The sequence below is a fragment of the Caretta caretta genome, chromosome 3, assembly GCF_965140235.1.
Source record: "Caretta caretta isolate rCarCar2 chromosome 3, rCarCar1.hap1, whole genome shotgun sequence".
NCBI classification, from domain to species: domain Eukaryota; kingdom Metazoa; phylum Chordata; order Testudines; family Cheloniidae; genus Caretta; species Caretta caretta.
Genome location: NC_134208.1, coordinates 72814853 through 72841572, shown reverse-complemented (window position 1 = coordinate 72841572; position 26720 = coordinate 72814853). Strand labels below are relative to the sequence as shown.

Below are 26720 nucleotides of genomic sequence, written 5' to 3'. Positions count from 1 at the left end.
AATCACTAAAGTACAGTGATATTGTGAATCTAAACACGCTAAAGATAAAAACATGTGAAAATAAAGTTATAGTAAAGATTAACGAACTTTTACATTAAATCTCATTTTGCTCATACAAGTATCACTGACCAAAAATGAAAGAGGCTCAAGCAAACTTTGTTTGGTGCCATTTGTGAGTTTCTTTTTATTTATTTAAAGTTATACATTGACTTCATAGGTGCTCCCCCACTCTCTGTCCCCCACCATCTCTTTGGTTGGCTAGTCTCTCCATGAGCTCTAACCTTTTCACTTTTAGCCGTGAGAATTATTTTGCATGATTGATTGGTGTAATTAGGCTGTCTAGTGGAGCGGCAGCAGTTCCTTGTGCTGCCAAGCAGGAGAGACCTGAGTTCTGAACTCTCACTGCCTGGGCTGGCCAACAATGGGCTTGCTAGGGAGAAGATGGGCTTGACCTGTGAGGAAGGTGGTGGACATGTCACTCAAAGTGCCGACCTGCTGACTATGGGTAGAAAGCAGCTGCTCATGTGCCTCTAATAGCTGGATGCAAAGTGGTACTAACATAAGGCCTAAATGCTAAATGTAACAGAAAGGGAGGATGGGAGACACTCTGTGAATATAAAGATAAACTATTTTGAACAGCTTGGGTTGGCAAACTGCTGTGCAGAAACATGTCCAAGAAGGAGTGCTGTTAATACGTAAACTCTTTAAAACTCATGACCTGACCAATACATTGTTTTCAGGTTTTACACACACACACACACACACACACACACACACACACACTCAAAAATAACTTTTATTTACCATCACACACACACACAACACCCAATTGCTGGTCATGCCCTTTTACATCTTTCCTTTCTTATTTATTTTATTTTATTTTAACATGCCTCTCCTGAGACAATGAAAGTGTACAAAGTAGACCGTGTAAAAACAGCTCTAAAACTAATACGCTACAAGGTAATTAAAGCCCACCCATAAAAAAGATAGTTGCAAAAACTCACAAACCCACAAAAAAGCAGAACACCAACTTCCCACATCAATACTTCTTCTCAAAATAAACAGAGTAAGATAAGTAAACAGATCTAGCACTATGGCGCTTATATCAGTATCAGCCTGCAATGCACCTTGTCGTGTAGGCTGCCCCTGCTTTCTTTGCTAGAGCTAGCAATAGCCATAGGTATGGTGAAGAACATGCTTGTTATACGAGTCCAGCAATAGCAAACATACCTACCTTATCAATCAAAAACAAAATAAATAAAATTCATTTGAATAAAATATTAAATTCTGTGGGATTTTTTGCTTTATTTTGGTTTATTTTTGATATATATTTTGGATGCATCATGTATAATCCTTGAGTGCTTATTGTGCTTATTAGAAGCCATTATATGGGCAAGTCAGGAAGTAGCTTGGTGCTGCTAAACAGCAGGTATACTGTAGCTGCAGTCCTTGATGTACCGAACCAATTAAAAAGGCAATCAACTCTGAGGACCGGAGGTTAAAAAAGAAGCAGGATGGGTCTCAGAAACTCAGCTACCTGGCTGTAAAAAAGTCACTAGAAATATCTGGGGATCCAGACAGTCTTAATGAAATACATTTTTAAAATGTCTGCATTTATCTAAAGCAGATTAGACATATTATGCATCCTATATTAATATTTGATTGATACATTCACAAAGAAACTACAAATTTTCTCCTTTTTCTGCAAAAAAACCCCTAACCTTAAAAAAAAGTGCTGAAAATTTCCATATCACAGCTGCCCAGAGTGCATAAAAAGGAGAGTATTAGTAATGTCCAGATGCACATAAATCTACAGGGATGCCTCTTGCCAACAGCAAAATGAAAGGGATGACAGTGTCAATCACATCCAACAGACTATGTTCATGCTTTTCAAACAGTCCTTTCACACTCAAAAAACAGTGCTCATTAATAATGTATGTTCCGATATGAAGGAGAAGGAATGTTGCCTCCAAACGTGATAGATTCATTGTTCATCTCTAACACTCGTCAGAACAATAAAGCCCCCTTTTCTGAAGGACAATTTTTCTTTTGTCTTTAGGACTGTGCTGAAATGATTTCAAACCTATTATACTAATTGGCCCCTTTAGTTTTTGAGCGTGTGCTGCAAATGTTGCACTTTAAGAGCTGCCTCTCTCTCTCTCTCCCCTCCCTTGACTGGCGTTTCGGGATTGTGTGAGTAACTTATCAAGCCTTCAGAATTGCTGGGCGGGCGACAATACTGAGATTTTTTCTCTTCTCCTCCGCTCTGTTGTGTGAGCAGCTGTCAGGAAGGTGGGCCTGTGGGTTTGCAGATATATTTTAAGACTAGCAGATTGTAAATTCACACATGAGAACAGAAGAAACCGAATTTTTAAAAGGTTATGCACCCCATGGAGATTAATCTCCTAATATACCATTTTGGCCAGAACGGATCTAATTGCTTCTCAAACAAGCCCATTGTTGTTGCCTCCCAAACCATGTGGCATCATATTTATAATGGTCTGATTTTTAAAAATTGCTTTTTATCCTTGGATATATGAATATGTATTTTGTTTGCTTTCAGTCAAGTCCCTATGTGCTGCCATCTAAACTGACAGCCTGTGTTTAAAGGTACAGTAGTAAACACACTCTTTGTGTATGTTTAAAGCAGTGACTTTTATTACTCCTTCCCAAAAGTAGCCAGGTACAATGAAAGCAGCAGGGGCAAGCCAACGCCCTCTTCTCCCACACCTGACCCAACAAGGAGACCATGCCCAGCAATGTTCTCTCTTTAATAAAAGCAGCTGAAAGGGGTGGACTATGGAACTTACCAGCCTCCTGGGCTTCTTCGCCCCAGCAGCCACCATCAGCTACAGATGAAGGTGAAGGGGGCAAGTTCGGACCTTCCAATCTTTCCCTTCCCCATGCACAATATCTATAGAGGGATCACCCAGCACCTCCCTCTTTCTCCTTCCATAGAGAGAAAAACATCAAGAGTTGACTGAGACTTCACATGAGACTGCAATCATTATTCACTCAACTGTGAAATTTGGATTTTGGATTATTTTGCCCCATTTGTAACATCACCCTTGGGGTTTTGTCCTCTTCATTCCAGCCTTTCCAACCACTGCAGCCACTTGTCTCCTAGCGTCCTAGACAGTTTTGCTTTTAAAAGGTTAACAAAATGCATGGAACTATCACTTTTGATCACTTAGATTGCAAGGCAAGGATTGTCTTTCTGTGTCTGTACACCACCTAGCACGATGAGGCCCAGTGTTGATTTGGACCTTTTGAGTGCTCTTGCAGTATAAATAATAATTAATAGCACACTTCACCCTGGTTATGCTCTCTTTCTTTATCTTGGCTCTTAGCTTGACCTCCTTCATGATAACTCTTTATAACAATTTGAAGTAACCTTTTAGAATGCTCTGAGATGATGTTATGATGACTCTGTAAAGGTGAACTGCAAAGATGTATGCAAAATGGTTTGTAAGATCCCAAAGACGAAACAAAGACATAATTGTTCCACAATGTAGTTAATAAAATGGGAGATATTCAGACAAGAGAAAAGAGTACAGTATTTGCTGTAAGAGACTACAAAAAGAAAAGGAGGACTTGTGGCACCTTAGAGACTAAGAAATGTATTTGAGCATAAGCTTTCAGGAGACTAACACGGATGCTACTCTGAAACCTGTAAGAGACTACACTTCCATGCCTTCAGAGATTTACACTCAGTGCCAGCTCAACAATATGAAGTACTATAAGGGACTATACATCATTTCCAATTGTTTACAATGTTTATGACTCCACAAACCAAATTTTAAGATTTTGCTTCAAAAATATCACATACAATGTGCATGCATTCACTGAGGACAGTCAAATGGGCTGTATGTTCATTTTCATTGTGAGGTCATTGGCTGGCAGAGAAAACAATGAAATCTATAGCTTCAATTCCTCAGCATTCAAAGGAACCAATGACAGTCTCCTTTTCTAAACCTTTAAATTCTGTACTAATTACATTTTTAAGCCATCGGTATTTACTTTAGATCTGGGAGAATTTTTTTAATGGAAACCTCTTTTGGTAAAAAAAAAAAAATGCACATTTAGTTACACCACAATGTTTCACACATTTTTGTCAATTTCAGAGAATTTTAAGAAAAAATACTGAAAAATGGAAACATTTTCATTTTTCAATCCAAAATGACTTTTCATTTTGAAATTTCCTTTCATTTTTCATAAAGTTAAAAATGTTCAAAATCTAAACAAAGTGTTTTATATTGGGTTGAACAAAACATTTAATTTGACCTGAAATGAGTTTTTTATCAACCTGATTCATTGAAAAAAAAATTGGATTGAATCTAAACTTTTTTTTTAATATTTAATATTCATTTTTATTTTTCAGAATTGCCAGTGAACCAAAAACATCCATTAATCACACAGCTCTGCTTATTTTCCTCTTTTGGTGTCATACAAGGAAGTTGCTAACTTTCAGCAAAACATTTTTAATTCAACTTCAAGGGTTTGAAAACTTCATTTTGATCTTCCCCTTTAGTGAAATTTTTATTCAGACTCCAGATAGCTCTTTCGTCTCTTTTTGTTGTTTCCTTATAATTTACGGTACAGCTCTGCAAACATTTCATATCCAGACACCAAAGTCAAGTGACAGTAAACAGATTGGAAGTTTGCACTAAGTCCTTACATTTGTGGACCTGGCTGAAACATTTACATGCTGAACAAAGACTATTTGGCCAAACCAAACTGTGCCAGGTGCCTCCCACAACACAATTTTCTGTCAACACCTGGATACTCTAATTTAATAATTAGTATCTTCTGTGGGGAAGAGTCTTGTGTCCTTTACCCTCTATCCCAGCTGTTCCAAAGCATTCTAGGGGTACTTAGTCAGTTGTCTTACCTTTGTGGGCAAATATCTGGCCTGGAGATTATGCAGAATATGCTGTTTTGTGTGAGCAAAACCCTATCCATTACTGCATTTGGTGTGGAGAGTCTCAGGCTCTGGACTATGGCCAGGTTCAATGGAGTGTTGGCAGCAATGAAAGCAGAACTTTTTGCTGTCTCACTCCTGAATGGAGGCTCAAGTGGGGAACCTGTAGCCCTAAAGAGACTTCCAAATCCCTACAGATTTGGGGATGACTGATGGCCTACTTGCCAGAAAACACTCCCACCTCCACCCCATGTCCTTCCAAGAGTCAAGATGTGATGAGCAGGACAACTGGCCGTTGCACAAGAGCCCAGGAGAGGGTAGGGAGGGTCCATCTCCCCTCCCACCCCCCGAAGCCTTTTAGTTGTGGGATGAGGTCACTAAAGTAAGTGAGGAGGCAGAAGTTTGAAGGTTGACCTGGTGGGGAGGGGGAACATACTGATGTCATTAGGAAATTGGTGAATTTTGTCAGAATTAGTTTGGAAATTTTGAATTCTAATGAACCCTCCAAATCCTAGTGACATCAGCTCGTTAGCTTTCTTTTAATGGAACTATGCACATTAAAACACAAAGTTTCTTACAGCTCTATGGGATCTGTCTGAACCGAGACTCCAGGGGGATTGACCCATACATTTCATAAACTCTGTATATGTTTTGTTAATGATTTCCAGTAGGATGACTGCTACGAGCTGGCATATATTTCGAGCAATCTATGTATTAAATTAGATGGTGTCAGACTCCATTGGCCAACCTGCATGCAAACAATCATCCTTAGTATAACTGATTTATAAGAGGGTGGCTAGTAGTTTAGAAAATGAACAGCTTTAGTCAGATATGAACTAGGACAATGCCTTCAGTTTTAAATGTGCATGATTAATTTGTTGGGGAATTCATTACAGAAGATCAGGATCAGAACTCACTCTTAAAGAGAATACCACACATTTAACATCAGACACCTATACACTCTAGGATCCTAATAGATATTTATGCCTAATCATCCTTAAAACTTTACTGGGACAATATTGTAGAGAAAAAAGGTACTGTGGGCCTATATTGAAAAATAGAATGGGACAGATTATGATAAGAAATCAATGAATATGCACAAGTTACAACATTTTAAAATAGTCCGTAAGTAATACTGGATGCCACAGAGATTATATGAGCTAAGCTTAAATTCAGGTAAATGATATTTTAGCTCTTGGATCTGTTTACTGAAAAACAAGACTAAATCATCAATTTAATGGCTGCAGAAGTGAGTTAGCCTGAGAAAGTAGAAGGAAATGCACAACAGATGGGCAGCAAATCTGACCCAAATGGCACCATATGAAAGGAAAAAAAAACCCAACAACATACAGGCTGCAGGGCAAAGGTGATTTATTTGATAACATCTGGGGGCCATTTATGGCCTGTATACACAGGAATGCTGATGTACAGAGCTAAGGGATTAACTGGAATAAATTGCAGAATGTCATCTCACATGCGTGATATGGTCAGAAGTCCACTTGCAATTTGGCATGAACAAGATTACTTTCAAGTTATACTTTTATGCTATTTTTTTCTCCCTTTGTCATTTCTCTTTTATATTTACAGGAAAGAGTTGAACTTGATAGAGAGAAAGCTGGACTTACTGGTTTGGGAAATTTATTGGTATGGAAAGATTCCCTAGAAGAGCATAAATGCATATTTTGGAGCACTCAGCCCAATTTCTTTGTTATATCGTAGTTGTATAACTGTAATAAAGACTTACTGATACAAAAAGAAAGCAGCAGGGACTGTAGTGTTATTTTTTGGCATGTGGCATGGCATGTGTTTTGTTGAAGCAAAAAGCATTTCATAAGTTTCAATTTCAGCTGTGATATGCCAGTGAGAGCTATCGGGTGGTGTATGCCACAACCAAACAGCAGGAGTGTGATGAACTTTTCAGTTCGACAACATGCATGCCATATGCCACAAAGTAGTTTCGCCATCTCTGACACTTTATATAAACATTTTCTGTTTTCTTCTGTTCTGTCACACATGGTATTCATCATCTGTTAGAAGGCAATTGTGCCCAGTTTTGACATCCCCCAAATCGGTTAGCTCCCAAAAGGAAACAAATGATTTTTTTTCTGATATGAATCAGAAAAAAAACGGTTGTCGTTTGTCATCTAGCTATTTATCTTTGGTGACTTTTGAGTGCTCGACCTAAGTTCAGTGTGACCCACACAGAGCAAGATACAGGAACAGTGGGCCAGATCCTGAGTTGGTAACTCAGAGAAGCCATAGTTCCTCCCCTGATATTCTCTTTCTGTATGTCTGTGGGGGAAGTAAGTTGCTGCAGCCTTTGAGAGGATGCTGTTTACTTTTGCTCTTGCCTCTGGACAGCAATTCCAGAATTCCACTCAACAAATAAGGGGAGGAACGTAATCACGGCCCACCAACTTCTCTCCCAGCTCTACTGGCTCTCGGCCCACTTTTCTGAGGGGGCTACATCCAAAAAGCAGCAGCTGTGCTCTGTGGCAGACCTTATCCAGGAAGGTCTTACTGAGCAAGGGCACCAATATTGTCACGATTGCACAGTAGGTGAAGCTGACCATTGCTAAGGACAATGTAATGTAATAACATTCCTGAAATGTGAAGATATTGGATCTGGGTGTATTGGTTGATCACAGGATGACTATGAGCTGTCAATGTGATGCGTCCATGAAAAAAGGCTAATGCAGTCTTGGGATGCATCAGGCGAGGTATTTCCAGTAGAGATGGGGAAGTGTTAATACCATTACACAAGCACTGGTGAGACCACATTTGGAATGCTGTGTGCAATTCTGGTCTGGAATGGAAAACCTACCTTATGAGAGGAGACTCAAAGAGCTTGGCTTGTTTAGCCTAACCAAAAGAAGTCTTAGGGTAGGTGTGATTGCTCTCTATAAATACATCTGAGGGATAAATACTAGTGAGGGAGAGGAGTTATTTAAGTTAAGTGCCAATGTAGACATAGAAACAAATGGATATATACTGGCCATCAACAAGTTTAAAGGTTTCTAACCATCAGAAGAGTGAAGTCGTGGAACAGCCTTAGAAGGGGAGCAGTGGGGGCAAAAAACCTAACTGGCTTCAAGACTGAGCTTGATAAATTTATGGAGGGGATGGTATGAGGGGATTGCTTACAATAGCATTTAGTCCATTAGCGGCTGCCTGTAGCAAAAATCCCCAATGGCCAGAGACCGGACACTAGATGAGGAGAGCTCTGAGTTACTACAGATAATTCTTTCCCAGGTATCTGCCTGGTGGGTCTTGCTCATATGCTCAGGGTATAACTGATTGCCCAATTTGGGGTCAGGAAGGAATTTCCATCCTGGTCAGATTGGCAGATATCCTGGGCATGTTTTGCCTTCCTCTGCAGTATGGGGCATGAGTCACTTGCAGGTTTAAACTAGTGTGTATGGTGAATACTCTGTAACATGAAATCTTTAAACTATGATTTGAGGACTTCAATAACTCATCAGAGGAGTGGGTGGGTGGGTGAAGTTCTGTGGCCTGCAATGTGAAGGAGGTTAGACTAGATGATCGCAATGGTCCCTTCTGACCTTAAAGTCTACAAGTCTATAAGCAGGGGATTATAACTTTCATCAGCTCCCTTACCACTGCATATCCCCCTCCTCCTGGACAGATAAGTGGAAAGGTCCTGGACCAGGAAGTGGCTGCACTCTGTTTGGGAAGCAGCAGCCACGTGGCTAGCTAGAACTGGAGGGAAGCCGGATGCCAAGGCTGCATCACTAGCCAGAAGTTGCAGGGAAGCTAGAGGCAGAAAAGATTCCCCAGAAACCATATGCAGAGACACATGTGGAACAGGCTATCACTGTAGGGCATTACAGCTGGGTGCAGGTCTGTGTGGGAAAAGCGGCATCTAAGCAAGGAACCACTGGAGGGGGCCCCAAAGAGAGACGCTAACTGAGCCTGACCTGGAAACCTACAAGCACCTATTTGTTGGAATAAAGACCAAACTGGAGAGGACAATCTAGGAATAAGTCCTGAAGAACCCTGACTCTCGCCTGGACTGTCCCAATGTCCCAAACAAGAACCCCTTTTGCTCACTTTGAATTATGACTGTTTAAGCCTCTGTACCTAGGTTATTTGACATCTTTCCCTTTCCTGCCAGCCCTAGTAAAATAACCCTTCCCTTAATCATGTGACTGAGTGGTTACTGGGGACCCACCAGCACTAGCGTCTACAAGGGCCGGATGTTGAATCACTTACATGCTTGTCTCTGAGTTGCAATGCACCCGGAATTATACTGGCACCCTAGGGGTTTGGTGTAATGAGCAGCCCCAATAATTACAATATCAAAATGTGTAAAATGTCAGAAGTTATCACTTCGTGCAGTTTTATAGTAGGAGTTCAAAGAAATGTTCAAACGGAGAAAATAAATAGAAATAATTCAGAATTCTGAAAAAAAATCATTTTAAACTTTTTAAACGATCCTGATTCCTACTGATTATATGACTGTTAGATTACACAAAGCAAAAGTTTTTAGCTTTTTAGCTCCCACTAATGGGTATTTCATGGAGTCTTTTATAATAGGTTTTACAATATTTCACCACGTTTTTATACATTAAATGCAGAGTTACATGGGATTGAGAAAATACTTGTTCACAAAATGACATGGTATAGTATTTAAAATTTGGATTTGAAAGGGAGTTACACGTGTGAAACCTTACAAAAGAAAATCTCTTTTGGCAATATTTCTATTAGAATTAAACAAAGAGGTTATAAGAAAGGGAAAATATGGTGCATGTTAGGACCCTGGAGTAATGTACTCTTAGAATATAATTTAGAGACCAATGTAATTTAGAAGCAAATATCTTTAAAAAAACTTAATAAATGGACATAATTACAGTTACAACTTAAGTACTTATGATCTCATACAATTATTTTCTATATGTCATGTGCATCTTAAAGATGGTTAGTATAGTTTCTCAAATTCAAATGCATTCTCAGAGACCACAATTAGTAGACCATTTGCAATTGCTGGCTTTCACACTGTATTCCCTATGTTTACCTACCTAGCTACTAGCAGGAAATTTTTTAGAGGTAATAATTAGGGCCCTACCAAATTCACGGTCCATTTTGGTCAATTTCATGGTCATCAGATTTTAAAAATTGTAAATTTCATGATTGCAGCTATTTAAATCTGAAATTTCATGGTGGTGTAATTGTAGGGGTCCTGACCCAAAAAGGAGTTGGGGGGGGGTCACAAGATTATTGTGGGAGGGTCGTGGTACCGCCACCCTTACTTCTGCGCTGCTGCTAGTGGTGGCGCTGCCTTCAGAGCTGAGCAGTTGGGGAGTGGCGGCTGCTGGCCGGCAGCCCAGCTCTGAAGGCAGGCGGGCACGGTATGGCATCGCCACCCTTATTTCTGCGCGGCCGCCTGCAGAGCTGGGCCCCCAGTTAGAAGCCACCACTGTCTGGCCACCCAGATCTGAAGGTAGTGCAGAAGTAAGGGTAGCAATACTGTGACCCCCTAAAATAACCTTGGGACCTCTCTGCAACTCACTTTTGTGTCAGGACCCCCAATTTGAGAAATGCTGGTCTCCCCCATGAAATCTGTATAGTATAGGGTAAAAGCACACAAAAGACCAGATTTCACTGGGGGAGACCAGATTCCATGGTCCATGATGCATTTTTCATGGCTGTGAAGTTGGTACGGCCCTAGTAATAATACAGGTTTTCTTCAGAGGACAGCTCTCTAATCTGGTCCTTTAGAGAGGTGTGATCTATTTGTAACAATTCTGTGGCATCACAAATGCAAAAGTTGTCAGATATATATATTTACAGCTTAGTCCTTATCTACACAGGAAAGTTTTTTTCTGTGTAACCTCAAGTGTGAATTTAAACCAATGTACTTGTACTGGAATAACCCTCCATGGAGACACACTTATTTTGATATAACTGTGCCTTTTTGTTCGTTTGTTTAGTCACTTAAGAAGGTGTTTAAGCTAAACTGAAAGAAAAGCACTCTCTTATACAAAACAGAGTGTCTACATGAGGAGATATACTGATATAACTATGCCCTTTACTCCTGGGAGAATTCTGCACCACTTCGCATGTGCAGAATTTATATTTCCTGCAGATTTCTTTGCTTCCCCTCAAAAAATGACAGGGAAGCAAAGGGAAGCCACAGGAGTGGTCATGCAACCCTCCCCAGCAGTATGCTTTGGGTGCCCAGGGAAGCCAGCAGAGAGGTAAATCACTGTGTGGGTAGGGGATGGGACTGGGGGAAACTGCCTGGAGGTTCCTATCCTATGCCAGGCTCAGCTGCTAGTCCTGGCTGGGCTAGGGCGGATGGGACTTCCTTTTCCCCTGCACAGCATCCGAGGCTGTGTCAGACCCACCCCCAGCTTTATCCTCTGTCTGTAGGAAGCTCTGCAAACTCTCTGCCCCCTGCTTCCTGCACCCATCACTCCTCAGCTGCAGGAGAAGGGACCACTGTACAGGGAGCTGCTCCCCCATCCTCCCAACCTGCGTGCATCCAGACCCCCTCATACTCAGACCCTCACGCTGAGCCTCACTGCCCCTGCACCGAACCCTTCCCCCCCAATAAGCACCACTGCCCCTGCACCTGGACCACCCCACTGAGCCACCTGCACCCGGATCCCCACCCTACCAAGACCCAACCAGCTGCACCTGGATCCCCACCACACTGAGCCCTACTCCCCCCGCATCTGGACCTCCCCACTAAACTCCTCACACCCAGACCCTCCTGCCGAGCTCTATCCACCCCACACCCAGACTCCTCCCTGCTGAGCCTTAACCACCTTCAGCTGGACCCCCCTGCAGTTCCATTACTGTTGCACCCAGAACCCCCCAATAAGCCCATGTGCATACATCCAGATCCCCCACAACACCCAGATCCCCCACTGAGCTGCCTGCACCCAGATTGCCCCACGCAGAACCCTCTCAACCCACCCCTATATCCCGCATGCTAAGCCCCTCCACACTTGAATCCTGCATTGCTGAGCTTGTCTTCCCATACCTGGTGCACCTGGCATGGAGGGGAAGGGCCCCGGGGTGTTTCTGGGGCATGCCCAGCACTGTGTCAGGTTTGGGTGCAACCTCACCAATGAGTCCATATCCTGGGGTGGGGAGCTGCACAGTGATCTCCCACCTCTGTACAGCCAGTGGCCTGTGCTCCCCAATGCCCTGCTGGACTCTCCATATTTATTTGACAAATAAAATTTGTAGAATTTTGCAGAATTTTAAAATACTGTGCACAGAATTTTTATTTTTTTTTGGCACAGAATGCCCTCAGGAGTAGTCCGTATAACTATATTGGTATAACTGGTAAAACTTTACTATGTAGATAAGGACTTTAACCATGTCACATGGACTTCATCAGCAGGGATATAAACAGAATATAGAGTTCCTAAACAAATAGTTGTGGTAACGAATGAGCTCTGTTAACTGCAGTATTTGGAGCTGGGAAAATACAGGGGAAAAAAGTAGCCTCCAATATTTTTGCAAATAATGACAATATTCATGTCCCCCATTTTTAACTCTTTTGTGCAAATATTCATGAAAATGAAAATATAGTGACAAGAAAGACACAGAAAGCAAACGTGGAATGAATACTCATTCAAACATATTTGCATAACTATTTCCACCAGAGGTGCACACACAAGGCCATTTTGACAGGTCTTTGTGGTCTCGAAGCAGTATGGACAAAGTAAAGAACAGCAGCAGGTGGCAGCAGCTGGTGGCTTGCAAATATTACCAGCAGGGGCAAGAGCAGCGGTGCCCCCAGTGTGGCAGAACTTCACATCCATGGATTCCTCTTTGTGCCATCAGTTTGTGTGTACGGATGGAGGCCATTCAGGGAGAATAACTGATGTGGAAAAAGAGGCCTTCTGGTACCACTTGGGAAACCTGTTAGACATGTGAAATAGTGTTGTACACTACATGAGATAGGGAGGGGATCACTTAATAATACCCAGCAGGTCCCCAAGCCCTATCATGTCAGGGGTCTTGCAATGAGAAATCGAGAACCACATCCTTCACAACTAAGATTGCACACTATGCACAACTAATCACCATGGTGGATAGTTGATGCTACTGTAACACACAGTCACTAGTGGAATATATAAGCATGATATAAAATGGTGACCAGCAATTTCAAGGCATTCACTTCACTTATATTTATATTTATGTATGGTTTGGAGTACACAGCAGTTTCCAAAAGAGCTTGGCCAGAGCCTTGCTGTGGAAGCAATTAATAAGCTGAGAGAAACAAAGAGAGTGGCACACCCTTTGTAAATAGGATCCTGTAGCTCCATGCAAATTAAATTATTGTGTTATGTGACAAATGAAACAGCCAATAATGTGTTTCATGGCTCCCGGGTAAAATTTTGAAAAGCATCTAAGGGTACATGTACACTGTGATAAAAGACCCACAGCACGTCTGTGGCTGGCCCAGGCCAGCTGACTTGGGCTTGCGAAGCTTGGGCTGTGGGGCTATAAGATTGCAGTGCAGATGCTTGCACTCGTGCTAGAGCTTGGGGTCTGAAACACTGCAAGGAGGAAGGGTCTCAGAGCCAGGGATCCAGCCCAGACCTGAACGTCTACAATGCTATTTTATAGCTCCGATGCCTGAGCTCCCCTATCTTAGCTGTCCAGCTCTGAGACTCAGTGCCGCAGGTTTTTTATCACAATTTAGACATACCCTAAGTGACAGGAGTTAAGGGCTTGTCTACACTGTCCCGAGGTTTGGACTACAGGGGTGTGAAATAGCAATGTGCACCGAAGTGCTGTGCTGTAACTCCTAGTTCCTAGTTCATATTATTGAGGTCCTATTTGAAGAGAAGTACATTAATATGAACTAGGAACCTTTTAGTTCTCACCTGAGGGTCCACATAGGGGAATTACAGCACAGAAGTTTGATGTGTACCACTATTCGCACCCCCGTAGTCAGACCTGAAGAGCAGTGTAGACACAGCCTTAGTCCCATTTTCAAAAAGTGACTTAGGAGCTTCTTGGCTCCTAAGTGACTAATTCACTTTGAAAATGGGAAGTCACTAAAGAACTTTTGAAAAATTTACCCTCTATGTCATTTTCTCTCCATCAGTCAACAAAGAACCCAGGCCTTTTAAAATATAGACAGCCAACTATAATGGTTTCTCTCATGGAAATCAGGACAAGAAAGTTACTTAATCCATTCTATTTAAATTTCCTACTCCACTTATCTGCGACTAACTCTTTCTCCCCAACTCCCTTTCTCCATCAGTAAACCAAAGTCCCAATTATTTGTTCAGACATTCCTCCAAGTTATAAAACTTAGGACATCCAATCAAGGGACAGAAATAATACCACAAGATTTTAGCTGGCCAGTCACAAAGCAGATACACTGAATCATGAATACCAAATACATTGCTATAATGCATATATAATGAATAGTTTGCTAGCAATCTGCAAGGTGACACTTTCTTTGCCCAAGCTATACATCAAATCATTGCAAATAGAGAACAAATGTATAAAAAATCAGCCTGTTAACAGAGAATTCAAAAATATAAAAAAGGTCTAAATCCACCAAATACATTATTCATTACAAATTATTCATCCAGTTCTAATGGAATATTAGAGGTTATTTCTTTAATAAAACAGTAATACAGAATGAGTCCTCTTTCTCTCTCACTTTCTCTCTCTCTTTCACAAACATATATATACACACACACACTCAAGCAGGTCTCATATTCTATCCATCAGAGGGCAGAAATACTCACGGCTGGTTCTGGGGTGGGTGAGCAGGGCATTGTCCTCAGAGCCTTCTTCCAGAGAGCACTGTACTGTTGTGCCACTCAGCTGTATGTTTTGGGTTTTTTTTCTGTCTCCATTCTAATTTGCCAGTCATTTTTGCTCTGCTGATTGGCCGCTGAGATGTGTATGTGTGTGTGTGTGTATGTGTATGGTGCTAAAAATATTTGCCACCCCGGCTGGCAAATGGCTCAGCTAGCTCCTGGCAATACTCACACACTAGCCAGGACATTCCATACTAAACAGCCACAAGGAATATTTCTCTGTATGTGCATGTATGTAGAATTTACTGGCCAAGCCAATGAAATTCTTTATCCACAAAAATTACAAAATAAATACATCATAAGAAATCCACTAAGTAAAGAAAACAGTGGCCAAAAATTGGATACCATTCCAATTTTCATCTCTATTTACTCTATTTATTTAATGTTTAGGCACTTTTCTAAATGTACAAGTGTTTGTATAAGTGGTCTCTTTCAGTTACTGATCTGTTATTTGCTAAAACTATTTGCCTTTGTGTCACCATCATTAGATATTCTTTTTAACAGATTGGTTTATGTTCACATATAATATAGACATTTCAGCTTGCATAAATCCCAGAGGGCTGACCTTGGATATAGCTGATAAACAAGGTCTGCAAATCTGTTTTAACACAATAAGTATGGATTTTTGTGTGCTAAACAATCTTAAAACCTAATCCCTTTACTGCTGATTAATCAATAATATAAACATTAGGTGCTTCCACTTGTCTCATAGTATTAGAGGAACAAAGGTCTTTCAATTTAAAAAAAAAAAATCACGGCCCAGGAGTTAGAAAATCTTTAATTAGTGTAAGCCCATAAAAGAGAAATTATAACTAGCATCGGAAAATGTATTTACATGTATTCAGAGTGAGGTGTAATGATTCAATAAATAATATGGAACTAGAATCACTAATAGTACAGTACATCACTTGAATTTGGTGGTATGACTTTATAAATACGAGTTCTATGTGGTGAAGGTGTGAGTGATAGAGAGAAACTGAAGGAGGTGGAAAGGGAAGTGTTTTGTTAGGAAAGATATACTCTGAATGTTCTAAGGTGCCATAATTATAGGCAAAATTCTGCTCTCCCGTGTGTGCAGAATCCCCCATGAAGTTAATGGGAATTGCATGTGTGCACTTGTCTGAAGGTAGAATTTGGCACCATGATAGCTTTGTCTAGCTCAAGTAATGCTATTTTAGTAGTAGTAGTAAAGCTATACATTCTGGTAGTGCCTTAGAGCCCCAATGATCAGGTTTATTAATTATTATTACTATTAATAATAATAACAATAACAATATATATATATATTTATTAATATGTAATTATTCATATATCTATTTATATAAAACATTCACAATAACATAGAGCTTTACCAAAGGGGCGCCTCCTTTCTGCCACTGCTCATGTTGATTGTAATGAGTTTACTTACATAACAAGATACTATTCTATGTGGTCCAGAGAAACACAATTGGGAAGCAGATAAATTATTACATAAATTTAACTAACTAATCTTTTGAAAATAAGGAGTTGAAGTGATCTGCTCACTGATGCATTGTAATGCCAAGAAAAATATTTTCATTCAGTACACTGTATGCAGAGATTGAGGCCTGAAATCCGGGCTGGCCCATGTCAAAGTAAATGAAAAAATATATATAATTCCTATTTTTGAAGATAACATGATGATGCCTGCCACATGCCTGCCATAAAATATAATGGACTGAACCAATTAGTGGGGGCCCTGACTTGCTGAGTCAGACCAGGACCATCTTTATAGCCCCACCAAATGAGCCAAATAGGAGCCTCTTGGTCAAACCAGCTGAGGCCTGCGCCCCCTGGAAATAACAATGTATCTGTCTTAGCTGGATGAAAGAAAAGCAACTCTGGTGGGTCCAACATGTCATTTATTTTCATTGACATCTTGGCACTTGATCTGAAGCAGGACAAACTAGAAATCTCTTTGTGACTATGAGTATGTGTCACAAGTATGCAGTGATGCAAAGAGTGGAAAGAGGGCAGAAGAGAACGTGTATTTTTACTTAGACACTTAAGCTTCATCATTCTTGAGAACAAAACTCACAGCATGGTAGAAGTAGATATTTCAAGCTAATAAAAACCCTTCAATAGCACTATGGGGACTGTGCCTTTTCTCTGCATTTTTCCTCACTTCGATCGGGGACACAGATTTAACATGTTTCAGAGGAACAGCCGTGTTAGTCTGTATTCGCAAAAAGAAAAGGAGTACTTGTGGCACCTTAGAGACTAACCAATTTATTTGAGCATGAGCTTTCGTGAGCTACAGCTCACTTCATCAGATGTTTACCGTGGAAACTGCAGCAGACTTTATATACACACAGAGAATATGAAACAATACCTCCTCCCACCCCACTGTCCTGCTGGTAATAGCTTATCTAAAGTGATCAACAGGTGGGCCATTTCCAGCACAAATCCAGGTTTTCTCACCCTCCACCCCCCCACACAAATTCACTCTCCTGCTGGTGCTAGCCCATCCAAAGTGACAACTCTTTACATAGTCAAGTCGGGCTATTTCCTGCATAGATCCAGGTTTTCTCACATCCCCCCCACCCCCATACACACACAAACTCACTCTCCTGCTGCTAATAGCTCATCTAAACTGACCACTCTCCAAGTTTAAATCCAAGTTAAACCAGAACATCTGGGGGGGGGTAGGAAAAAACAAGAGGAAACAGGCTACCTTGCATAATGACTTAGCCACTCCCAGTCTCTATTTAAGCCTAAATTAATAGTATCCAATTTGCAAATGAATTCCAATTCAGCAGTTTCTCGCTGGAGTCTGGATTTGAAGTTTTTTTGTTTTAAGATAGCGACCTTCATGTCTGTGATTGCGTGACCAGAGAGATTGAAGTGTTCTCCGACTGGTTTATGAATGTTATAATTCTTGACATCTGATTTGTGTCCATTTATTCTTTTACGTAGAGACTGTCCAGTTTGACCAATGTACATGGCAGAGGGGCATTGCTGGCACATGATGGCATATATCACATTGGTGGATGTGCAGGTGAACGAGCCTCTGATAGTGTGGCTGATGTTATTAGGCCCTGTGATGGTGTCCCCTGAATAGATATGTGGGCACAATTGGCAACGGGCTTTGTTGCAAGGATAAGTTCCTGGGTTAGTGGTTCTGTTGTGTGGTATGTGGTTGTTGGTGAGTATTTGCTTCAGATTGCGGGGCTGTCTGTAGGCAAGGACTGGCCTGTCTCCCAAGACTTGTGAGAGTGTTGGGTCATCCTTTAGGATAGGTTGTAGATCCTTAATAATGCGTTGGAGGGGTTTTAGTTGGGGGCTGAAGGTGACCGCTAGTGGCGTTCTGTTATTTTCTTTGTTAGGCCTGTCCTGTAGTAGGTAACTTCTGGGAACTCTTCTGGCTCTATCAATCTGTTTCTTTACTTCTGCAGGTGGGTATTGTAGTTGTAAGAAAGCTTGACAGAGATCTTGTAGGTGTTTGTCTCTGTCTGAGGGGTTGGAGCAAATGCGGTTGTATCGCAGAGCTTGGCTGTAGACGATGGATCGTGTGGTGTGGTCAGGGTGAAAGCTGGAGGCATGCAGGTAGGAATAGCGGTCAGTAGGTTTCCGGTATAGGGTGGTGTTTATGTGGCCATTGTTTATTAGCACTGTAGTGTCCAGGAAGTGGATCTCTTGTGTGGACTGGACCAGGCTGAGGTTGGTGGTGGGATGGAAATTGTTGAAATCGTGGTGGAATTCCTCAAGGGCTTCTTTTCCATGGGTCCAGATGATGAAGATGTCATCAATATAGCGCAAGTAGAGTAGGGGCTTTAGGGGACGAGAGCTGAGGAAGCGTTGTTCTAAATCAGCCATAAAAATGTTGGCATACTGTGGGGCCATGCGGGTACCCATAGCAGTGCCGCTGATCTGAAGGTATACATTGTCCCCAAATGTGAAATAGTTATGGGTAAGGACAAAGTCACAAAGTTCAGCCACCAGGTTAGCCGTGACATTATCGGGGATAGTGTTCTTGACGGCTTGTAGTCCATCTTTGTGTGGAATGTTGGTGTAGAGAGCTTCTACATCCATAGTAGCCAGGATGGTGTTATCAGGAAGATCACCGATGGATTGAAGTTTCCTCAGGAAGTCAGTGGTGTCTCGAAGGTAGCTGGGAGTGCTGGTAGCGTAGGGCCTGAGGAGGGAGTCTACATAGCCAGACAATCCTGCTGTCAGGGTGCCAATGCCTGAGATGATGGGGCGCCCAGGATTTCCAGGTTTATGGATCTTGGGTAGTAGATAGAATATCCCAGGTCGGGGTTCCAGGGGTGTGTCTGTGCGGATTTGATCTTGTGCTTTTTCAGGAAGTTTCTTGAGCAAATGCTGTAGTTGCTTTTGGTAACTCTCAGTGGGATCATAGGGTAATGGCTTGTAGAAACTCGTGTTGGAGAGCTGCCGAGCAGCCTCTTGTTCATATTCCGACCTATTCATGATGACAACAGCACCTCCTTTGTCAGCCTTTTTGATTATGATGTCAGAGTTGTTTCTGAGGCTGTGGATGGCATTGCGTTCCGCATGGCTGAGGTTATGGGGCAAGTGATGCTGCTTTTCCACAATTTCAGCCCGTGCACGTCGGCGGAAGCACTCTATGTAGAAGTCCAGTCTGCTGTTTCGACCTTCAGGAGGAGTCCATCTAGAATCCCTCTTTCTGTAGTGTTGGCAGGGAGACCTCTGTGGATTAGTATGTTGTTCAGAGGTATTTTGGAAATATTCCTTGAGACGGAGACGTCGAAAATAGGATTCTAGGTCACCACAGAACTGTATCATGTTCGTGGGGGTGGAGGGGCAGAAGGAGAGGCCCCGAGATAGAACAGCTGCTTCTGCTGGGCTGAGAGTATAGTTGGATAGGTTAACAATATTGCTAGGTGGGGTGAGGGAACCATTGCTGTGGCCCCTTGTAGCATGTAGTAGTTGTGTGGGGGGGTGGAGGGTGAGAAAACCTGGATTTGTGCTGGAAATGGCCCACCTGTTGATCACTTTAGATAAGCTATTACCAGCAGGACAGTGGGGTGGGAGGAGGTATTGTTTCATATTCTCTGTGTGTATATAAGGTCTGCTGCAGTTTCCACGGTAAACATCTGATGAAGTGAGCTGTAGCTCACGAAAGCTCATGCTCAAATAAATTGGTTAGTCTCTAAGGTGCCACAAGTACTCCTTTTCTTTTTAGATTTAACATGATGCAACACTTTTTCCCCAGAAGGAGTCAGAGATTTTTTTTCCTGTACATGACTGCATGAAACAGTAGTACTTCAGGTAGCGAGGTAATCTGCACTGATGGTCACCACTAATCACAACTACGTCCAGCAAACCGGAGAGTAAAATTGTGTTTATTGTCCCCTGCTGTTGTTTCCATGTTGGAGTTTTAGTTTTTCTGCAGCATTGTGGATAGTTCTTGTTAAAAGGTAAAATAAGTTTAGCAGTTTGACTTCTGCTGAGGAAATACATTCTGACAAATAACTGGAAGAATTCTGGGGAAGGAATGTATCATGTCAAACAACTTGATCAGTTTTGTGTTGACACATGACATCCTGTCAAATCCATGACAGCATATCTCCCCACCAAATTACTCCCAATCCTCTGACCATTCTGATAGAGAATCCTTTTCAGAGGGAGGTTAAATGATATTTTTATGTCTCTTTTCATTAATATTTAAATATTAAGGAAAAATTCATTTTTAGGTTCTTGTGTAAAGTACACTATGCCTTTCAAAACTATTAGATTTTTTTCTAAAAAATCACAGCTGACCAACTGAATCTAAGAGTAGGAGCAGATTTTTTCTTTTAAAACCCCCCAATATCCAAACACCCTGTACATTTTAAACCAACAAACAACAGAAACTTTGTGACAGATTTCTGTTACCAGTCTGCCTGAGGCATCAGGCTGAGGCCGCAGGATCGATTGGGGAGGAGATGACGGAGCACAACAAGTAACTGAGTTTTTAAAGCTTTATTGAAAAAATAATAAAATAACAGTGGAGAGTGCTGGAGGTGGGGGGGTTTCCCACATCACTCGGAGGAAGGAAGAAAGCGTTAGTTCCCCAAGCCCTAACCCACTTTCATATTCACACCTGCACTACCCGAGGCTGCTAAGAAGAAGAGGGGGAAGGGTAGATGGGTAGATGTACAATTGTAGTTCTTGTCCCGTGCACTGGTCATCCAGGGTCCACTGTTGATCTCCAGTTTGCCTCAGCTCCCAGGAGGGTTTTTAGTCCTGGGGTCTCTTGGAGGCATCTCCTTAAGAGACCTTTGTTCCCCAGGCTCTGTGTACCAGTCCAAACCGGCCTTCCGTGGCTTCTTCAGCTTTCCCAAAACACACCGGTTTCAGGGCCGTGAGACAGTTATGTTTTTCCCTTGTTGGTCTTCGCCGTCTCTCTCCTTTTCATGGACCCTGCATTTCATTCAACAGCTCTCCTTTCTCACGGCTGGCCGGGGGTGGATCCCCCCCACTTCTGTCTTGGCAGGTAGCAGAGTGAGTGTGGGCAGTGGCCTTGGGCTGGCGTCAGCTGCTTATCTTCAGGTTTAGTTGGAACATCAAGTTAACCCATTCTTTTCTTCTTTCCTCCCCCTTCACCCTTTTGACGCCTGTAAAGAAAACTTTTGTTCTGCATTCACACCTTTAACCTTTCCCGACATCCTTTCCAAGACATACAAAAGCATTAGCAACATATGAGGCTGGTATTTACCCAGGGGACCCCTGTGGGGGGGCATCATATTGTGACAACTTGTAAGGAGAAAACAAAAAATGGAAAAGCTAAGAGGCCAGAGTTTGTGTAAATCAGTATCACTCCATTGACTTCAATGGAATTATGCAGATTTACATCAGCTGAGACTCTGCTCTAAGCTCTTTGGCCTTGTCATGGAAGAGGGATGCCTTAGAAATATCTTGATGAGCCTTGAGGATAAAGCATTGCAGAGTCCCCGTTATGGCACCTTGAAGGATAAGGCCCCACCCTTTGCTCTTCCCAACAACAGTGCACAAGCCCAGTGATCTTAACTGTCACAACATAGTTTAGGACAACCATAAAGAAAAGATTGTCCCACACTGTAACTATGCTGCTTTATTTTGGGTGTACTTTACATTTCTGAGGGCAGTGGTGCTGGAACACTTTTTATAGTGGGGTGCTGCAAGCCAATGAAACCGCAAAGACCCCTTTTTACCTCACACCCCGCTTACCCTAGTCTGTCTCCCCACCCTGCAGAACTAGGGCTGGAAGCAGGGCTGTGGCTCCGGGACGGGGGGACAAAGACAAGGGTAAGGGGTCCAAGACAGTGGCCACAGCTGAGGGCAGGTGTGGAGCCCCTGGCGCAGGGCTGGCAGTCGGGACCCCAGGTGTCGGGCCAGGAACTGGAGCCACGGGCATGGGACCAGCCGCTGGGACCCACGTTGGGGGTCAGGAGCAGAGCCCCAGGCGTGGGGCAGGCAGCTGGGACCCCAGGTGCGGAACCAGGAGCAGAGCCCCTGCACCTCTAGTTTTTGCACCTATGTCTGAGGGCTCTGCCTGACTGCAGAGATGCAGGTGTTTATTTCAGAGAAGACTCTGTGCTCTCTTGAGTTCACCTCAGAACTTTTTTTTTCCCGACCAGACATTAAAAAATGGGCAGGGATTGTAACTGGAAAAGTGGAATTCTGCAAGGAGAAGGATTTATAGAAGGAGAATTTACAGTGGACTTTCTTAATTGTAGCTCTTGTATTTTTAAGTTATGTCAAGGGTACCTACAGCATGTGGGTCGGAGTCCTTTTTAGCCAGTTTAAAAAGTGAAATAAATAAAAACCATGTGGAGACTTTACTTTTGCAATTTGTGTCTGGAAACAGGTTTCAGAGTAGCAGCTGTGTTAGTCTGTATCCGCAAAAAGAAAAGGAGAACTTGTGGCACCTTAGAGACTAACAAATTTATTTGAGCATAAGCTTTCGTGAGCTACAGCTCACTACATCGGATGCATTCAGTGGAAAATACACTGAATGCATCTGATGAAGTGAGCTGTAGCTCACGAAAGCTTATGCTCAAATAAATTTGTTAGTCTCTAAGGTGCCACAAGTTCTCCTTTTCTTGTCTGGAAACAGTACACCAGACCACGTCCCCTTCTAGCTTCAGTAAGTTCAAGTCCATGCCCAACTTCTCACTCCCTCTACTCCAGTATGAAATCCCTGAGCTCTGGCTCCAGGCTGAGCCTGCAAGTCTACACAATAATGTAACAGCCCCATAGCCCAAACCCTGTGAGCCCAAGTCAGCTGGTATGGGCCAGCTGCAGGTTTTTCTTTGCTGTGCAGACATATCCTTATTGTCCTTTTTGTTTTTCCAGTTTCAAGGTGTGTTTTCATTTCCTTACAAGAAACTTAGCCACAACCAAGTCTTGGCCTTTTTGAGAGTTTAAAGCTGTCAAACCCAGGGCTCAGTTAGCTATACTTCCACAGATGTAGTCCAGGTTTTCTCTAGAAAGTAACTGGAAGAGTGAATGCTCCTTGAACAATAACACTTATTTTCCTTTTGGTATCCTGTTCTCTGATAGATCCTTTGCTATAGAAATAGTAAAAAGGCATTGCTTTTTGACTGACAAATATTATTTAAACCCAAAACATTAAGGCCTATAATTTCAAAAACAATTAGTGATTGTGGGCAACTGGTTACTGAAAATCTGGCCTCTTTAAGGTACCCAAAATCATTAGTGTCTTTTGAAAAGTTAGGCTTAGAATCCTGAATTCTTTCTTCCCACTTACGCATATATTCGTGTTCCAAAAACCAGAATAATTTGACACTAAACTTCAATTTAATATCGGTCTATACTTGTTCTAAAATAACTCTCCACACATGGACTGCAAAGGAATTAGCTTTAAAAACGATCCAATCTAATAAAGCTCTACATGGTGCAATAGCCTTCTGTTACTTTCAATATAGCTGTTTACACTTCCAATATCTGGAGTAGACATTTTCTGACTGATGTTTGGCTTTTTTACCCCCGCATTGTAACATTTTTAAGGTGGTGTAGATAAGTCAAGCTGGTTTGGCAGGCTTTGAATTTCCTCTGAACTTGTTGATTTTCATGGGGCCATAGGTCAGTTACTTTGCTTACCCAGTTTAATCCAAAGTGGTGTGTATTGCTATCAAAGAGATCCTCATTCCCAAAATTACCTTCTCTGAAAATTGTATTTTCAGAAATAACATGGCAGCAGCAATCTGTGTAATTTCAATTTAATTTGCTGCATCACTATCTATTTGAACATTTCAGGATAAAAGCTGCATTGTGATGTTAATATTCATCCCTCCCCTGAGTCAAACAAAGCAGTATAGGTGCCTAGATACAATATAAATATGTATTACTTGCAAAAAAGAAACTTAGGTAAAAAGAAATTCATTAAAGATGCAAAGTCTAGCATTGAAAAGTTAGGAAATACTAGCAGGTGTGAAGGGAGATTGATGGACAAGTGCCAGAGTTACTGGGGGAGGAGGAGTATTTTGCTTTTTATTGGAATATACATTCTGTTGCTTTGTTTTCCCAAGTCCGTGACCATGCTCCCTTTCTTCTAATAAAGATTCCCCTGTTTGTACACAGTCTGAGAGTGCTTACTAAGAGAGTGCTTGTTATGAGAAACCAAGGAGATTGTGTTTAGTTTACATATCTGGGTGGGGGCTTGAAGAAGTTTAGTTATTTGTCAGGAGGGACCCTAGATACATTGAACTTGTCCTTTTTCGCTGCCACTCACCACCTGAAAGAAAGGTTACTTTCAGATGAAGTTGCCTGATTGTTTAGTTTTTGCCTGGTTGTTTCAGATTCAATTACACCACCCAAAATTTGCAAGAAACAGTTTTTGGTTTATAAGTCTGAAAACTGTGAAGAATGCAGTTCCCAGTTAAAATGACTTGTGTGACTCTCATTAGTTCATAGATAATGCAAATTTACAAATTTACTCATTAGCAAAGAATACACAGAAACAAATTAGCGCTCAGTTGCAATCTCCCATGCGCAAGCACCTGTCACTACACATGCATAATCACTGATTTCACAAGGGATACAGCAGTATGTTCCCTGGATATGTGCAGCCAAAATTAAGCCTTCTGACAGGAGATGCAGATAGAAATTCACACATATAATAATTTTAGATAATTACTTTATGAAACTATGGTCAGTTGTTTTAAAGGTTCCACCAAAAGCATCTATTTTTTGGCATATTAGGCATTACAGAAATAACCATGCCTGGGGTATGATGCGTAGAAAGACACATATTTACAAGACTAATGTACACAAAAAATGTAGTGCTAGATGGAATAATAACAAATAATAAATAAGTTATTCATGTATGTTACAGTGTTTTATATAGAATGCAGGCCTCGGGCGTTGCCTAAAGGTACTGCCAGGGTGCCCGGTACATCCTCTCTTTAGTTGCAGGCAACTTCAGGCTTCTTAGGTGATAGAGAGGATTCTGCTGAATTTTAATTTCAAATCACAGCTTCTGTCCCACTTCTGCTTCTGCCTGCTGGACATCATTTAAAACTGTTTCTTTCCAGGGGGAGTTTTGGTATTTGCTGCCACTCATAATGAGTCTGTCACTCTGTTTTGTACATGTTTGGCATAATTAGTGGTGCTTAGTAACCTGGATCCCATGTTCTGTCACCGTTCCATTTTATACTTCACAGTTTTCCTTTCGCAAGTGACTGGAACATAGAGGAGGAATTGTCTTTCTGTTTTGGGTGTAGACTTTCCAATCAAAGTGGCACTTGGACAATGATCACATGTACAGTAACTCTCAATTCTGTCAAAAATTTAGAATGACAATTGGTGAGATCACTTGAAATTAATCATAATTAATTTCTTATTGATTGACAGGCTAATTCCTTCACAGAATAATGTGCCAAGGCAAATGTCAATCAATGCTAACCACCTGCCTTCCTTTACAACTAGCTTATGCTTCTTGGAGACATTCGTTGCTAAAGATTTGTTCACATTACATTAAAAACTTGCACAATATCTTATACAGTCAAATCAAGTGGCTGCAAATGTCCATATGCAACTTTAATGCCTCACCAAAGACCCAGTAGTTGATTTTACAGATTATTCATTCAATTCTGCACCTCCATATCAGAGGGTCTGACAGAGCTTTTAGTGTACTCTGTGAGGAAATATGGAATCAGAACAAAATGTAAAAAATGGGAAAGCAGCAGGGTTTGATTTCAAAGCAGTTTGTCATTATTTGTTCTGACTCCCAAGTAAATATTACACACAGGAAATCATACAGAGACCTGCCTGTCATATTTTCTAACTAGAGGCCAGAATACCACAGAGATCACTGAGGAATGTTGCTTCTGTTGGGAGAAGCAGTCACTGGCCGTTTTAGTGTCTGTGTGTGTCTGTGTGTAAAATGCAAAAGAGAGAACTTGAATGTTTTGGGGAAGATCCTTTTTTGGTATGAATCAGCGTAGCTCCATTGAAGGCAGTACAGATACACACATTTACACCAGCCAAGGACATGTCCTAGAATTTAATTAAAACATATTTTCCATATCCATAAGCGTTCTGAATGCTTTTTAGTAAACATATCTTCCAGTTTAGGAAATAAACACTACATCCTCACATGGACAACAACAACAACAACTACTTCATAAGATTTCTATTTTTTCCTTAAAGTTCTTCTTTTTAATTAAACAGAAGGCTTCTCCATTCATTCTCTGTAAATAAAAAGAGGCTTACTACATACCAAAGATCCAGCATGTGTTCTATGCTTCAAAATTATATAGAATCACAGAAAAATTCCAATATAAGATTTGGGGCAGATTATGAGTCTTTTTTCACCAGCAGCTACTCAGATAAACAGTTCCATTGAGGTCAGTGGCCCTACTCATGTGAGAAATTGCTCACCAGTGTGAAGAAGGGGGTTACAATTTGGCCCTTTGTAAGCCATCCATGTACATGTTCCACTTTTATACCAAAGAGAAGGCATTCCATTAAAAAAAAAACATTGGACA

At 41.6% G+C, this 26720-nt stretch overlaps 1 long non-coding RNA gene across 2 annotated transcripts in view; it reads left to right on the top strand.

The window, feature by feature from the left end:
- The window catches only part of LOC142071534 (uncharacterized), a 201809-nt gene that overhangs the window by 117891 nt on the left and 57198 nt on the right, over positions 1 to 26720 (top strand). The window contains exon 6 of one of the 2 annotated variants that reach the window (XR_012667614.1): positions 6509 to 6655. The exons of the other annotated variant lie outside the window; for it this stretch is intronic. This is a non-coding gene — a long non-coding RNA (uncharacterized LOC142071534). Of the gene's footprint in view, positions 1 to 6508; positions 6656 to 26720 lie in introns of those variants that run through there. 2 annotated transcript variants of the gene reach the window in all.